Below are 17,289 nucleotides of genomic sequence, written 5' to 3' on the forward strand. Positions count from 1 at the left end.
TTGCCAAGGGGGAGGGGGAGGGAGTGGGATGAACTGGGAGCCTGGGGTTAACAGATGCAAACTATTGCATTTGGAGTGGATAAGCAATGAGATCCCGCTGCATAGCACAGGGAACTACATCTAGTCACTTGTGATGGAGCATGATGGAGGATAAAGTGAGAAAAAGAATGTGTGTATATACATATGTGTGTGTGACTGGGTCACTTTGCTGTACAGTAGAAAATTGACAGAGCATGTAAACCAACCATAATAGAAAAAATAAAAATCGTTCAAAAATAAGTAGGAGTTCCCGTCGTGGCTCAGCAGAAACGAATCTGACTAGCATCCATGAAAATACAGGTTCGATCCCTAGCCTCACTCAGTGAGTTAAGGATTTTTCATTGCCATGAGCTGTGGTGTAGGTGGCAGATTTGGCTCAGATGTGGCATTGCTGTAGCTGTGGTGTAGGCCAGTGGCTACAGCTCCAATTCGACCCCTAGCCTGGGAACCCCCATATGCAATGAGTGCAGCCCTAAAAAGCAAAAAAAAAAAATTTAAATAAAAAATTTTAAAAAATGGACAGAGGAACTGAAAGGCATTTTTTTCCCCCAAAGATGTACAAAAGGCTGAGAGATGCACTTCATCAGAAAAATGCAAATCATAACCATGCAGATATAAGAGATCACCTCACACCTGTCAGAAGGGTTATTATCTAAGACAAGAGGCAAACCAACACGGCTGAGGATGTGGAGAAAAGGGGATCCTTGGACACTGTTGGTGGGAATTGGTGCAGCCATGATGGAAACCAGTATGGAGGGTCCTCAAAAACTTAACAATAGAACTTCCATATGATCCAGAAATCCCTCTCTGGATATTGCTCCAAAGGAAAAAAAAAACAGGATCTCAAAGAGAGAGTTCCCCTCCCCCACCCCCACCCCGGGTGCACCGCAGCACTCTTCACAATAGCCAAGGCATACTAACAACCTACGTGTCCCTCAACAGATGAATGGATAAAAAAAGAGATGGTACGTATCTACAATGGCTTATCATTCAGTTGGAGAAAGGAGGAAATCCTGCCATTTGCAGCAGCATGGATGGACCTCGACGACATTATGTTCAGTGAGATAAGCCAGACGGAGAAAGACGAATGGTGTGTGGTATCGCTTACGTGCAGAAAATTCAAATCCCCAGAAACAATAGAAAAATGGTTGCCAGGGACTGAGGGGTGGGGGGTGGGGAATACAGAGAAAAGAAGAATCACCATGACCAAGGATGCAACCTGAGGAAAATGATTAGGGCAGGAGATGAAACTGTCCGCCAAGGTTCACAACATCCACAAGAGCAAACAATGAAAAGCAGAAGCAAAGACAGCAAAATACCACCACCTGGCTTCGGGGGGAGGCATTTCAGGCTTCCCACTTGGGGGGGCCTTCATGTCTTGGCCTTAGAGTGGGCAGAGGAAACCTCGTCATTATTTAAATTTGGGTTTTCCAAAAGACAAAAAAAAAGAATCATGGAAAAGAAAGCAACTATAAGAAAAATAAAAATGTTAAATAAAAAAATTACAATTAAAAAAAAAATTGGGGTTTTCCTGAGAAAGGAGCTATTTGGGAGGTATCCCCCAAGGAAGGGTAACCCCAGGAAAAATGCGAGGCGACTCCCCACCTGCAGAGGAGGGAAGATGACAAAGAAGGGGTGGTTATCCCACTGTGGACAACCAAAGTCCAACCAACCAGGCCAGGTGGGGGGACAGTGGAGAACACACACCTCTGAGTGACTCTCCCTTGGGATTGGGGGTCTTTGTCCACCTGCTCTGGCAGCATTGTGGATGGCAGCCCTGGGGTACTACTCATTCTCTCACCCCAGCACTTGAGGCCTGCTGGGGGTGGGGGCAGAGCGGGCTCCAGCAAGAAGAGCCCCAGGCAGGGCTGCTGGTGTGGATGGATGTGCCCAGAAATGGCAGGGCCAGAACACTGATGGCATCAGCTAGAGCTAGGAAAGCATTTCCAACCTACATCTTGTGCTGGCTTTAAAACTGGGCTCCAAATGAACTTCTCTCATGGCAGGTGAAAGATCCGGTGTTGTCACTGCCTCTGATTACAGCTGTGGCGCAGGTTTGATCCTTGGCCTACGAACTTCCACATGTCATAGGCGCAGCCAAAAATAAATTTAGAAATAAAATAGGGAGTTCCCTTTGTGGCTCAACAGTTAATGAACCCAACTAGGATCCGTGAGGATGCGGGTTCCATCCCCGGCCTCGCTTAGTGGGTTAAGAATCCTGTGTTGCTGTGAGCTGTAGTGGAGAGCACAGACAAGGCTTGGATCCCACGTTGCTGTGGCTGTGGTATAGGTTGGCAGTTGTAGCTCCAATTTGACCCCTAGCCTGAAACTTCCATATGCTGTGGGTGCAGCCCTAAAAAAAAAAAAAAAAAGCAAAAATAAAAAAAATAGGGAGTTCCCGTTATGGCACAGCAGAAACAAATCTGACTAGCATCCAAGAGGATACAGGTTTGATCCCTGGCCTTGCTCAGTGGGTCAGGGATCCAGCATTGCCGTGAGCTGAGGTGCAGGCCGGCAGCTGTAGCTCTGATTTGACCACTAGACTGGGAACTTCCAGATGCCGTGGGTGCAACCCTAAAAAGCAACAAATAAATAAATAAATAAAAATACAATACAATAAAATAGGGCTACTGTCAGTGGGGCTTGCCTTCCAGACCAGGAAGACCACCGCCAGCAGGAATCCCCAAAGCTTCAGGCACAAAATTCAAGACTCATCAATCAGGAGATATATATATATATACACACACATATATATATATTTTGTCTTTTTGCCTTTTCTAGGGCTGCTTCCTGTGGCATATGGAGGTTCCCAGGCTAGGGGTCTAATCAGAGCTATAGACGCCAGCCTACACCACAGCCACAGCAACACCAGATCCGAGCCGTGTCTGCAACCTACACCACAGCTCACAGCAATGCCGTATCCTTAACCCACTGAGCGAGGCCAGGGATCAAACCCACAAACACATGGTTCCTAGTTGGATTTGTTAACCACTGTGCCACGATGGGAACTCATATATATATATATATTTTTTAATGGCCACACCAGTGGCATATGGAAGTTGCTGGGCTAGGGGTCAAATCAGAGCTGCAGCTGCTGACCTATGCCACAGCACAGCTACACTGGATCCTTAACCCACTGAGGAAGGCCAAGGATCGAACTGATGTCCTTAAGACACAACAGTGGGACCTTAACCCATTGCACTACAGCAGGAACGCCAAGATAAATATTTTTAAAGTCAAAATATACAAAACAAAAAAAAAAAGGCATGATGAACAAGTAGTCAAAATTTTAAATAAGGACAGATTCCACCAGGCCTGCACTGAGTAATACTGGAGCTTAAGGTTACATGAGTCCCCATGTAGATGTTTTTATTTATTTATTTATTTTTAATTTAATTTAATTTTTAATTTATTTATCGTTTATCTTTTTGCTTTTTTTTTTAGGGCCATACCCATGGCATATGGAGGTTGCCAGGCTAAGGTTGAATCAGAGCTACAGCTGCCAGCCTACGACACAGCCACAGCAACATGGGATCCAAGCCACATCTGCAACCTACACCATAGCTCATGGCAATACTGGGTTCCCAACCCACTGAGTGAGGCCAAGGATTGAACCCTAATCCTCATGGATACTAGTCGGGTTCTGAGCCACAAATCCTCATGTATACTGAGCCACAAAGGGAATTCCTGTTTTCATTTATTTTTTAAGGGTTGTGTTTTCCCCCAGAATGTTCAAGTTGCTAAAAAAAAAATAGTGAAAATTTGAAGAATAGGTATATTAAAATTTGCATTTTAAATACTTTATACAGTAATGGGATTTATTTGGTTTTTGTCTGTTTTTGTTTTTATTTTTTTGCTTTTTAGGGCTGAACCCACAGCATGTAGAAGTTCCCAGGCTGGGGGTTGAATCAGAGTTACAGCCACTGGCCTGCACCACAGCCACAGCAACACGAGATCCAAGCCACATCAGCAAGCTACATCACAGCTCACAGCAATGCCAGATCCTTAACCCACTAATCGAGACCAAGGACCGAACCCACATCTTCATGGTTCCTAGTCGGATTCGTTAATCACTGAGCCACGAAGGGAACTCCAGTAATGGGATTTATCATGATTTTACTATCCTGGCTTTAATGGAAGCAAACTATTAAAAGATATTCATTCAAAAGGAATGAAACTGAGCTGTAAGCACCATTATGGAAAATCTCCAGGAATACTATTGAGACAATAGATTCTGAAAATATCTATTTTTTGGCCATGCTCACAGCATGCAGAAGTTCCCAGGCCAGGGATGAAACCCATGCCACAGCAGTGGCAACACCAGATTCTTAATCTGCTGAGCTACCAGGGAATTCCCTCATTCCTTTTCAATAGCACTGCGGCCTACAGCTGTACCCAAATCCCATCTTTCAAAACCACAAAGATTTAAAAAATTTAAAAAAAAATCTAAGTAAAATAATAAATAATAAACATAAAATAAAATAAAACCACAGAGATTGAGGAAGCATTGCTCCAGCCCACACATTTCCATCACATACTATTGCCTGTAAAACCTGGTACCAAAGTGTGGTCCACCTCACCTCACATCACCTAGGAGCTTGTTGGAATGCAGAGCCTCGGGCCCCCACCCCAGACCTCCTGATTCAAACAAAAGCAGTGGTTCTCAAATTTGAGCCCAAAACAGAATCACCTTGAGGGCTTGCAAAACAAAGATTCACCCTTGTCAGTTCTGGTTCTGGGGTGGGGGTGGGGGGGTGAGAATCTGCATCTCTAACAGGTTCCCAGGTGATGCTAAGGCTTCTCATGCTGGAATCAAGGGTCTGAAGCAATGCCAGAAGCAGCCTTAGGACAGCACTTGGGGTGTCTGAGGCAGCCATTCCCCCCCCCGCCCCCCGCCCCGGGTGTAGTCTAAGGTAAAAAGTCCCCAGCTCCTCCAGAGAGCTACCTTTTTCCCCTTTTTTGTCTGCCTCACAGCATATGGAGTTCCTGGGTGAGGGATCAGATTCAAGCTGCAGTTGTGACCTATGCTGCAGCTGCAGCAACAATGGATCCTTTAACCCACTGTATCTGGCCAGAGACCCAACCTGCATCCCGATGCTGCAGAGATGCTGCCAATCCCATTGCACCACAGTGGGAGCACCACAGTGGGAACTCCTAGAGAGCTACTTCTTTTCATGAAATTTTTAAAGTACCCAGATAATAAAGGAAGTCAAAATGGAACCCTCACTCAACCACTTGAACAAATCAAATCCATTCCACTTTTCTTCCATGCTACATCTAGAACATTTCCTCTAAAGCTTGTGTGAAAAAAACTGTCCTAGCTCAACGTTATGGTGGGATGTTACTCCAGCCTAGAGGCCTAGATTATATTCTGCATGTTCTAGAAAAACTGGCAAAAGAAACTCCTTAATATGGAGTTCCTGTCATGGCTCAGCGGTAAGGATCATAGTATCCATGAGGTTGCAGGTTCGATCCCTAGCCTTGCTCAGTGGGTTAAGGATATGGAATTTCTGGGAGCTGTGGGGCTGCAGATGCAGCTCGGATCCCACATTGCTGTGGCTGTGTGTAGGCCAGCAGCTGCAGCTCTGATTCAACCCCTAGTCTGGGAACTTCCATAGGCTGCAGGTATGCCCCTAAAAAGAGAGAGAGAGAGAGAGAGAGAAAGAAAGAGAGAGAGAAAGAGAGAGAGAGAGAAAGAGAGAGAGAGAGAAAGAGAGAGAGAAAGAAAGAGAGAGAGAAAGAAAGAAAGAGAGAAAGAAAGAAAGAAAGAAAGAAAGAAAACGAAAGAAAGAAAGAGGGAGGGAGGAAGAGAAAAGAAAGAAAGAGGAGTTCCCGTCGTGGCGCAGTGGTTAACGAATCCGACTAGGAACCATGAGGTTGTGGGTTCGGTCCCTGCCCTTGCTCAGTGGGTTAACGATCCGGCGTTGCCGTGAGCTGTGGTGTAGGTTGCAGACGCGGCTCGGATCCTGCGTTGCTGTGGCTCTGGCGTAGGCCGGTGGCTACAGCTCCGATTCAACCCCTAGCCTGGGAACCTCCATATGCCGCGGGAGCGGCCCAAGAAATAGCAACAATAACAACAACAACAAAAAGACAAAAGACAAAAAAAAAAAAAAAGAGAAAGAGAGAAAGAAAGAAAGAAAGAAAGAAAGAGAGAGAGAGAGAGAGAGAGAAAGAAAGAAAGAAAGAAAGAAAGAAGAAAGAAAGAAAGAAAGAAAGAAAGAAAGAAAGAAAGAGGGAGGGAGGAAGAGAAAAGAAAGAAAGAGGAGTTCTCGTCGTGGTGCAGTGGTTAGCGAATCCGACTAGGAACCATGAGGTTACGGGTTCGATCCCTGGCCTTGCTCAGTGGGTTAAGGATCCAGCGTTGCCATGAGCTGTGGTGTAGGTCGCAGACGCAACTCCAATCTGGTGTTGCTGTGGCTGTGGTGTAGGCCGGCGGCTACAGCTCTGATTAGATCCCTAGCCTGGGAACCTCCATATGCCGTGGCAGCGGCCCTAGAAAAGGCAAAAAGACCAAAAAGAGAAAAACAGAAGAGGGAAAGAAAGAAAGAAATTCCTTTATAATCCTCAGTACTTGGCACATAATAGGTGCTCAGTAAACAATTTTTAAATGAATGAATGAACGAATGAATGAATGATCCCTACTGGCCCAGGGAAAGAGAAGCAGACCTTAGGGCTGTTTTTTCACCAACATAGGAGCTCCGAGACCTCTCCAAAGGAACACACCATGTAGGTTCCACGTTTGAGCCACCAGGGGCTTGTGCTAACCGGGTGTCTGGGCCCCTGTGGCAGCTGGCTGCCATCACGCCTGGCAGATCAAGCAACAGCCTGATTTCAAACCCACAGCTCATCAAGACAGAAATTCACACAGGGACCAGCAGCTCCTTTCAAGAGTGACTAGAAAGAGCCCACAACAATTTTAAAACATCCAAACTCTGGAGTTCCCATTGTGGCTCAGGGGTTAAGAACTCAATGTGGTATCTGTGAGGATGCAGATTCTATCCCTGGCCTTGCTCAGTGGATTAAGGATCTGATGTTGCCAGTGTAGGTCACAGATGCGGCTCAGATCCCAAGTTGCTGTGGCTGTGGTGTAGGCCAGCAGCCGCAGCTCCGATTGGACCCCTAGCCTGGAAACTTCCAAATGCCGAGGGTGAGGCCCTAAAAAAAAAAAAAAAAATTGTGTAAAACATCCAAACTCAACTGGTGAGGAAACCAGCACAGCACACTTACACCAGGCTTTAACATGGATGCAATGAACTCCTGGATGCCTGGAAGTGGATGCTTCCAGTCCTTCTCACAGAGGCCCCTGCCCCCAGTGGTGAGCTGATGTGGAGGGGGCTGCACTGCTTTGCCTGAGCCCTTGTGGAGGGGAGCGAGCCAGGATCAAGTCCACGTGCACGATCACATCTCCTCCCTCTCCTGTTCAGCAGCTCAGCCAATGTCTACGGGCACGGCACCCAGCAAGGCCTGGATAGCAAGAGCTAGAGGATTTCAGAGCCAGGAAGGAGCCCTGGATGCGGGGCACAGACGTCAAGGCCCCATCCACACCGAGGCCTCACTCATCCCGCACATGGGTGTGCTTGGGCAAAGGCCAGGCTTGTCTGGGTCTGCAGCGGGAGTCTGGAACTGAAAGACCCCATCTTGCACCAGGCATCATTAAACCTACTGACACCTACACAGTAACAGAGTCCAAGGTCACTGGATACCCAGGCACCACACATTGGCCACTCGTTGACCTAGTCCATGATCAGATTGCTGAACCCCTCCAAGCCTCGGCTTCCTTGCCTATAAAATGGGATAATAATTTATATCCCCCTTTAAGGCTGTTCTGAGGGTTAACCGAGATTCCACCAGCAAAGGACCCAGAACGTATTAAAAACTCGATGGGTCAGAGCCTCAGGAGTTTACAATGCAGGTCAACATAACACAAAACACTCTCTCTTCAGAAGCTGGCTGGTGGGTATGTGAATATTCGGTATCTGCCTTTAAACTGTATCCATATGTACATTTTTTGTGCATTATTTATTTCACAATAAAAAAGGATAATTATTTCCATTTATTTATTTACCTATTTTTATTTTTTTATTTTTTTGCTTTTTAGGACTACGCCCCCGGCATATGGAGGTTCCCAGGCTAGGGGTCTAATCACAGCTGTAGCTGCCAGCCTATGCCACAGCCACAGCAATGGCAGATCCGAGCTGCATCTGAGACCTACACCACAGCTCACAGAACGCTGGATCCTTAACCCACTGAGCAAGGCCAGGGATTGAACCCACAGCCTCATGATTCCTAGTCGGATTCGTTTCCACTGTTCCACGACAGGAACTCCAATTATTTCCTTTTAAATGAGAGTTGTAACATTTATTTTACTTTCTTTCTCTCTTTGTTTTCTTTTTTTGCCACACCCAAAACATGTGGAAGTTCCCAGGCCAGGGACTGAACCTGTACCACAGCAGCAACCCAAGCCACAGCAGTGAAAATACAGAAGCCTTAACCCGCTAGGCCATAAGAGAACTCTCCAATAGGAAAATTGATTAAAACGTAATCCCGGAGTTCCTACTGTGGCTCAGTGGGTTAAGAATCCAACTAGTACCCATAAGGATGTGAGTTCAACCTCTGGCCTCACTCAGTGGGTTAAGGACCCAGCATTGCCACAGGCTGCCGTCAGTGTAGGTGGCAGATTTGGCCTGGATCTGGCATTGATGTGGCTGTGGCTGTGGCACAAGCCTCCATCTGCAGCGCCTATTAAACCCCTAGCCTGGGAACTTCTGTACGCTGCAAGTGCGACCCTAAAAAGAAAAACAAAAAATTTTTTTTTGTCTTTTTGCCTTTTCTGGGGCCACTCCCACAGCATATGGAGGTTCCCAGGCTAGGGGTCTAATCGGAGCTGTAGCCACCGGCCTAGCCAGAGCCACAGCAACACAGGATCCAAGCCGAGTCTTCGACCTACACCACAGCTCACGGCAATGCTGGATCCTTAACCCACTGAGCGAGGCCAGAGGTCGAACCCCCAACCTCATTGTTCCTAGTCAGATTTGTTAACCACTGCACCACCACGAGAACACCTATTTTTAATTTTTGAAAAATCCACTGCATTTAAAAAATAAAGAATTTGCTTTTGTTAAAGCTAGATCATTAGTGTAACAATTACGCAGCTTGCGCTTTACTTTTAGGAGTGGAACCAGGGCTTGGTAGAGCCCTGGGAGGCTTCTTTTTGCTTTCTTTCATTCTTTCCCTTTCATCTTATTTTTCGTAGCTAAAAAGTCAAAAAGAGGCATTCCCATTGTGGTACTGAACCTGACCAGGATCCATGAGAATGCAAGTTTGATGGCCCTGCTCAATGGGTTAAGGATCTGGGGCATTGCCATGAGCCGTGGTATAGGTCACAGGTCACAGGTACAGTTCAGATCTGGCATTGTTGTGGCTGTGGCACAGGCCAGCAGTCATAGCTCCAATTTGACCCCCAACCTAGCAACTTCCATATGCTATGGGTGCGGTCCTATTTAAAAAAAAAAAAAAAAAAATAGGAGGGAGATTTTGGTGAGTGAAGGAGGCCACCCCACAAGGCAGCATTCAGCTCCATAAGCCTCAAGGTTGCACCATTTTTTCTCCTCCACCAACCCCGCGCCAAACTTCTCCCAATCTGCATTTCCCCCAGTCTAATCAATCCTTCCCTTTAGGCTCCAAACACACACTATTGTTTCCTCCTCTTCCATCAGGATGGGATTTGTTTGCCTTTTCCTCCTTCTCAAAGAGGATGGAAGATAAGGCAGGGAGATACTGCAGCTCTGGTCAGCCCCTGCCCACCCCCCAAACACCCTGACCCTGATTCTGAACTTCTCAGCCTCCCCCTTCAGAACTCAAGCTTCTGTGGGGATGGCAGGCACCTTGAACCAACACCTTTATTGTAGTCAGAGTCGTAAAGTTATAACTAATCGGGTTATACTCCCCGGAGGCCCCCCCCACAAAGATTGAAAGGAGGACCCCACAGATGTGTATGCCCTTTTCAACTGGTTATTGTGGCTTCCACTTTCTCCTCTATAGCTTTTATATGGACTGCAGTCTTTTACGGAATAAATAAAATTTTTACTTATTGACAAAGGGGAACCATAAAATGCTCTCAGTAAAAGCTGTACTTGTCTGATGAGCCTGGCACATGTGGTTAGAGTGGCAATCAATGCCCAGACCACTCCTGACAGCTCAACAGACACACCCCCAGGTGCTGGTGGTGCTGGGGTCCACTTGGTGAGTCTGTCATGTGCTGGTGGTTACATTTTACTCTAAACGACAGACCTCCCCCCCACCAAAAGCAAGTCATCTCCTTCCGGGGATGGCCAGCTGGTTCAACCTGAAACACTTACATCCAAAAGAATATTCTCTAAAAACAGGCCCATGACATTTTTCATGGGCTGGGAACTGAATATACACTCATTTCTTGAAAGCTCACCCCCTGCCCCCATTTTAACCTGAGGTGGGTCAAGAGCCATAACTTCCTGCCAATTCCACTCAACTAGAGCAATTTCCTCTGTTGTGTGTACAGTAAATGCTCTTGGACCCCCCCCCCCCAACCCAGACGCCCTTGGCTGTGCCAGTGCTTCACTCCCCACCTGTCACCTGTATTGTCAGCTAACAGCTCCTGGCTGGTCCCCTCTCCGAGGAAGGGCCCTGGGCAACTGACCTCTTGGCCCAGGGGAAAGGCAGTCCCTTAGCCATGATCTAACACAGGCACAGAAATGTCCCCTACTTACCCAAGGACTGGACAAGCCTCTAGTGCAATTCACACTCCAGAACCTGGGTGGAATCAGGCTGGGGCCAGAGGCCGGCTGGGGCCAGAGGCCAGCTGAGGCCACATCCCTGCCACACTGTCCTGTGTCTCCTGAGAACCATCTCTCAATCAAACAGTTTAGAAGAATGACCATTGCAGGGAGTTCCCGCTGTGGCCCAGTGGGTTAAGACTGCAGTGGCTCGGGTCAATGCAGGGGTGGAGGTTCAATCCCTGGCCCAGCTCATAGGTTAAAGGATCTGTGATTGCCATAGTTGTGGCTCAGATTCAATTCCTGGCCTGGGAACTTCCATGTGCTGTGGCAACAAAACAAAATAAACAACAACAAAAAAAGAAGTGCCATCTTAGAACTTGCTTCTGGGGAAGCTGACCTACAACAATTTGGCTTGAAAACAGCCCCTTGTTTGCTGATAATATTTTCACAGAATGTTAACCGAGTTTTTTCTGTACCAGTTTCTCTCTTCCAATCTGGAGTCAGATGTCATTTATCTCATTTATCTCCTCCCCCTGCCCCCTCCCTACCCCCACTCACTCCTCTGATTTACTCTTTCCTTGGTGAAGTCACATCCAAAAAAGAAGTCTTAATCTTTTCTTTCACCTGCTTGGATATTAAAGTAAGATGTTTTCAGGCTCCGGTTTCCCTGGATCTATTCCAAGATGCTTCCTTGTGTTTGGAGTCTTTCCTTAGCTGCCCTGTTCTCTCAGTAGTTGCAGGAGATGAGGGGGAGGGAAATGAACCCTGATTCCGGTTCCACCGTCTTTGCCCACCTCGTCCATATTGTCGATACAATTCTCAAAAGAAGGGCTGTGGGATCCCAGATACGACTTTATTTATTTATATTTTTGGTCTTTTGAGGGCTGCACCTGCAGCACATGGAAGTTCCCAAGCTAGGGATTGAACTGAAGCTGTAGCCACTGGCCACAGCCACAGCAATGCCAGATCCGAGCCACGTCTGCGACCTACACCACAGCTCACGGCAACGCCGGATCCTTAACCCACTGAGTGAGGCCAGGGATCAAACCTCGTCCTCATGGATGCTAGTCAGAGTTATTTCCACTGAGCCATGATAGGAACGCCTCCTCAGATGTATCTTTTTTTTCTTTTGATAGGCAAAAAATAGATTAAGATAGGACACTTGTGAGAGACGCAAGCGGGCAGGCATGGAAGCTCTGACCCAGATGTATGGTTAAATTAGTCACAGCTTGGCCTAAAAGGACTGGAAGCAACAATAACCTTCACTCAGTTGTCTACTGTTTTTTGTTTGTTTTTTAGGGCTGCAGGTGTGGCATATGGAAGTTCCCAGGCTAGGGGTCGAATCAGAGCAACAGCTGCCAGCCTACACCTCAGCCACAGCAAGTCCAGGTCTGAGCTGGCTCTACAACCAAAGCTTGTGGCAACACTGGATCCTTAACCCACTGAGTGGGGCAAGGGATAGAACCCACATCCTCATGGATACCAGTCGGTTTTATTACAGTTGAGTCACAACAGGAACTCCTGTCTACAGTTTGTTTGTTCGTTTTGCTTTTTAGTGCTGCACTCTCGGCATGTGGAAGTTCTCTGGCAAGGGGTCGGATCAAAGCTGCAGCTGCTGGCTTACACCACAGCCAAAGCAATGCCAGACCTAGCCACATCTGCAACCTACAACAAAGCTCAGGCAAAACCAGATCTTAACCCACTGGGTGAGGCCAGGGATTGAACTTGCATCCTCATGGACACTAACCTGGTTTGTAACCCGCTAAGCCACTGCAGGAACTCCCATAGTATTTTTGAGAACAGTGTCCACATCTTTGCTTCTGATCCAAATACAACATTTACTTGTATTTGTCAAGAGTGAAAAATCCAACATTTACATCTCAATCAAAGGCAAAACCAAATTGACAGATTTCAGTCTTTTGGAGTCAGGGAGGTGATTCCCATGAACGACAAAAAGGTCTGAGAACCCCAAATTTTTGCTCTTTCTACTGATTATCCCTTTGGCACAATGCTCAGCGCTTTCAGGTAAGCCTATCCCTCCAGTTCCCGCGCAGCTGCATCCCCAGAGCTGGTGCCCATTTTTCCAATTTGCTATCAGCTAATCTGTCCATAAGCCCTTGGCTCCTCTTTGTGGTCCATTATAACCTGGAGGCACATCTCCATCATAAAATAACCCAGAGCAGGGAAAACAGGTTCAAGACATTTCCATAATGCTATTGGTTGGTCACTCTGAGTCAAAAGTATGATTTTAAATTTTTAAAATCTTAAATTTAAAATTTAAGATTTTTTAATTTAAAAATTATTTATCTGTAGATTCAGTGATCTCAGAGCTGTCCAACAGAGATTAAAATGCAAGACACTTTGTAATTTTAAAATGTCCAGTATCCTCATTAAAGTAAAAAGAAACAGGTGAAATTTTTTTTCTTTTTCTTTTTTTTTTTTTTGGCCCCCCCACAGCATGGAGTTCCGGGGTCAGGGATCAGATCTGAGCTACAGGTGCAGACTTATGCCACAGTTGCCGCGACACCAGATACTTTAACCCACTGCTGGGCCGGGGATCAAACCTGCATCCCAGCGCTCTAGAGATCCTGCTGCGCCATAGCAGGAACTCCTGAAATTAATTTTTAAGGCCATATTTTGTTTAATGCAATACGTTCAAAATATTACCACTTCAACATGAAATCAACATTAAAAATTGAGACTTTTTTTGGTCTTTTTATGGCTGTACCCACAGCATATGGAAGTTTCCTGGATAGGGGTCGAATCAGAGCTGTAGCTGCTGGCCTACATCACAGCACAGCCACATGAGATCCGAGCTGCTGCAACCTACACCACAGGTCACAGCAACACCAGATCCCCAACCCACTCAGCGAGGCCAGGGATTGAACACACATCCTCATGGATACTAGTCAGATTTGTTTCTGCTGAGCCACAATGGGAACTCCTAAAATCCACTGCCTCTTTTACATGTAACCACACATCTCAGTGGGACCAGCCACACTCCAGGGGCTCAGAAGCTCCCCTTGGCCTGTTCGGCTGTGGGTTTCCTGGTCCTAGATGCCTCCCGAGCGAATGCGACATCTGCCTGTCGCTTCTTGAGATGAAGTACATGTTGCCCCTTGGCGGAAGCCATTTTTATTCACCAGCTTCAGTGATTTTTCAGCTACTCCTTTATGAATCATTAGAAGTCACTTTTTTTTTTTTTTTTTTTGGGGTCTTTTTTGGAGCCACACCTGCAACATATGGAAGTTCCCAGGATAGGAGGTTGAATAGGAGCTACAGCTGCCAGCCTACACCGCAGCTCATGGCAACGCCAGATCTTTAACTGAGCAAGGCCAGGGATCAAACCCATATCCCCATGGATCCTAGTCTGTTCTTTACTGCTATGCCACAACAGGAACTCCAAAAGCTAAATCTCTGAGGAGCAGGAGACAAAGGAGCCCAGGAGCCTGAGAGGAGCAGGGTGCAGACCACCCTCTTTCCGTGTCGGTCTGGGCAGATGACAAGGTGGCACCACTCGACACATACTCAGGCTCCTCCGCCACCTGCTGAACCCCAGGCTGGAGGGTACAGTTTGTGCTGGGCCCAAGCTCCTCTTTGTTTCACCTTCTTGCAGAGCAAGCCAGCATCTAGAAACTTCAGCGGGGCAGGTTGGTAAGGCCTGGCCTTGGGGGAACAGGGGCAGAGAAGTGGACTCTGTAAAAATGGGAGACCACATATAGGAACTCCAATGTTCATTGCAGCACTATAAACAATAGCCAAGACACGGAAAAAACCTCAATGTCCATCAACAGAGGAGTGGATAAAGAAGATGTGGTACATATACACAAGGGAATATTACTCAGCCATTAAAAGGAAAGAAATAATGGCATTTGCAGCAACATGGATGGACCTAGAAATGATCATGCTAAGTGAAGTCAGACAATGAGACATCAAATACTATCACTGACATGTGGAATCTTCAAAAAGGACACAATGAACTTCTTTGCAGAACAGATACTGACACATAGACTTTGAAAAACTTATGGTTCCCAAAGGAGACAGGTTGGGGGGGTAGGGAGGATGCACTGGGGGTTTGGGATGGAAATGCTATTTTGGGTTGTGATGACTACTGTACAGCTACACATATAATAAAATTCATTGAGTAATAGAAAAAAATTTTAAAAACACTTAAAAAAAATAAAACCAACTCAGAATGATTAAAAAAAAAAAGGGGCGGGGGGAGACCACAGACTCAGGACCAGCCAACCCAGGTCCCCACTCTTCATCAGTGAAATGAGGTTAGTAACAAGAGCACTGGCTCCTCAGGGCTGTTTGAGACAACAGGATACATGTGAGGGCCTGGCCTGGAGGGAAGCAACCATTCAGAGCTCACTGCCACCTGAGGAAGCTGTGCAGGCCTCTGCAGGGTCTCCACCTTCTGCCAAGCCACCCCCTCCCCCGAAGACACTGTCAACCCCCCCGCAGAACCCCTCAGCCTCCCTCCAGGCAGGCTCAGGCAGTCCTGTGAAGTCAGCGGCTTCTGCCTCTCATGTTCCACAGGAAACCTGAGGCCTGCTTGGGGATTCAGGGAGGAACTGCCTAGGAGATGAGGGTCCTAGGATGGACCCACCCCTTAAGCTAGGAAAAATGGGATCGGATGGATTAAATACCCCACTTCCTCACCCTGGGAGCAATTCTGGGGTACCTTCTGTGTGGTTGCTCAGTGGGACCTCAGGGTGCCCACAGGGTAACTGGCTCATTAACTCGCTCTCATTGGCTCTCCTTCCCTCTCTATCTCCCAGCCCCATCCCCTCCTCGTGCCTCCCGGGACCATCTCCCCAATAAATTGCTCGTATACACCCAAATCCTCATGTCAGGGTCCACTTCTGGAGCAACCCAAACTAAGACATTCCCTGTCTGCAAGACCCTTCCTCCCCTGTCCAACTGTGAAAGTCATTTTTTTTTTTTTTTTCTTTTCAGTTTTTAGGGCCCCACCTGGGACATATGGAAGTTCGTTCTCAGGCTGGGGGTCAAAATGGAGCTGCAGCTGCCAGCCTACGCCAGAGCCACAGCAACATGAGATCTGAGCCGGGTCTGCGACCTACACCACAGCTCACGGCAACGCTGGATCCTTAACCCACTGAGTGAGGCCAGGGATTGAACCCGCATCCTCATGGATATGAGTTGGCTTCATAACCCGCTGAGCCCCAGTGGGAACGCCCCAACCGTGAAAATCTTGCTCATCCTTCAAGGCCCAGCCAAAAGGACACCTCCTCTGAGAAGCCTCCCAGGTGCCCCACCAGAAACAATTCACCTTCCAGGCCTCCCCACCAGCATTCTCCACTTTTTCCTCTGTCTGGCTCACCTGCTGATTTTCTTGTATCACTGTCAGAGGTTTGGGCTCTTTCTCCCTATGCTGGCTGAGCTCTCCGCAGTTATAGAGGTGATTCTTGGGGTCTGTCACACTGCAGGTCCTCAGGAAAACACTGCCAACTATTTCAATATTTACTACCACTAATAGTTCATAGTACTAAGTGCTCACAGCATGTGAAGCACTTTAGATGCCATTCTCACCTGAAACCTCACAACCATCACTTAGGTGACAGGTAACAAAACCAAGCCCATTTTGGAGATGGCAAAATAAAGGCAAAAAAAAGTTAAGTGATTTGGACAGGGTTGCACAGTCATCCAGCTCAGATTCAGAGTTCTTTACTCTGTGACCAAGTCAATTTGCAAACTTTCTGGAGAGCAGTCAACCCCTAATATTTCCACTAGCAGAGAATGGTGTAGGTCACAGATGAGGCAGCTCCACCAGCCACAGAGCCCACTATGCAAGGAGTTTCCAGAGAAAGATGCCATGCCCTCAAGGACATCCTCAGATGGCGATGAAAAAAGCTGAGAAACTTTCCAGACAACCAACCAACCCATGCCTGAGTGACTGGTCCCCAATTTCTTCCTGCCCCTTAGGTCTGCTGTCTACAGGCCCAGCTTTTTTTGTTGTTGTTTTGTTTTTTGATTTTCAGGGCTGCACCTGTGGCACATGGAGGGTCCCAGGTTAGGGGTCGAATCAGAGCTGTAGCTCCTGGCCTATGCCACAGCCATAGCAACGCAGAATCTGAATAGCATCTGTGACCTACACCACAGCTCATGGCAATGCCGGATCCTTAACCTACTGAACAAGGCCAGGGATCGAATCTGCGTCCTCAAGGATGCTAGTCAGATTCATTAATTGCTGAGCCATGATGGGAATTTCTTCGGGATCAGCCTTGCAGCCACTTGATGGGCCCATGGATAGCTCTGGGTCCCCCCACCACTTGTAGGACCCACCAACCCCCGACAAGATCCTCTGCTACTCACGGGACCCTCCATAACCACACAGGATCCTCCCACCACTGGCCACTCCCAGAGCACTGTCCCAGCCCCAACCCAGGGTGCCAGCCTGGCCACAGAGAGGTCAAACTTTTACTGATTCACTGTTGCTGAGGACTAAAAAAGAAGCCAGACCCCACTGTAC

The 17,289-nt window shown here is 47.3% G+C and overlaps 1 protein-coding gene across 1 annotated transcript in view; it reads right to left on the minus strand.

Moving 5' to 3' along the window:
* Positions 1-17,289, minus strand: part of OVOL2 (ovo like zinc finger 2) — a 33,915-nt gene that overhangs the window by 1,003 nt on the left and 15,623 nt on the right.

The sequence above is a fragment of the Sus scrofa genome, chromosome 17 (genome assembly GCF_000003025.6).
Source record: "Sus scrofa isolate TJ Tabasco breed Duroc chromosome 17, Sscrofa11.1, whole genome shotgun sequence".
In the NCBI taxonomy this organism is placed as follows: Eukaryota; Metazoa; Chordata; class Mammalia; order Artiodactyla; family Suidae; genus Sus; species Sus scrofa.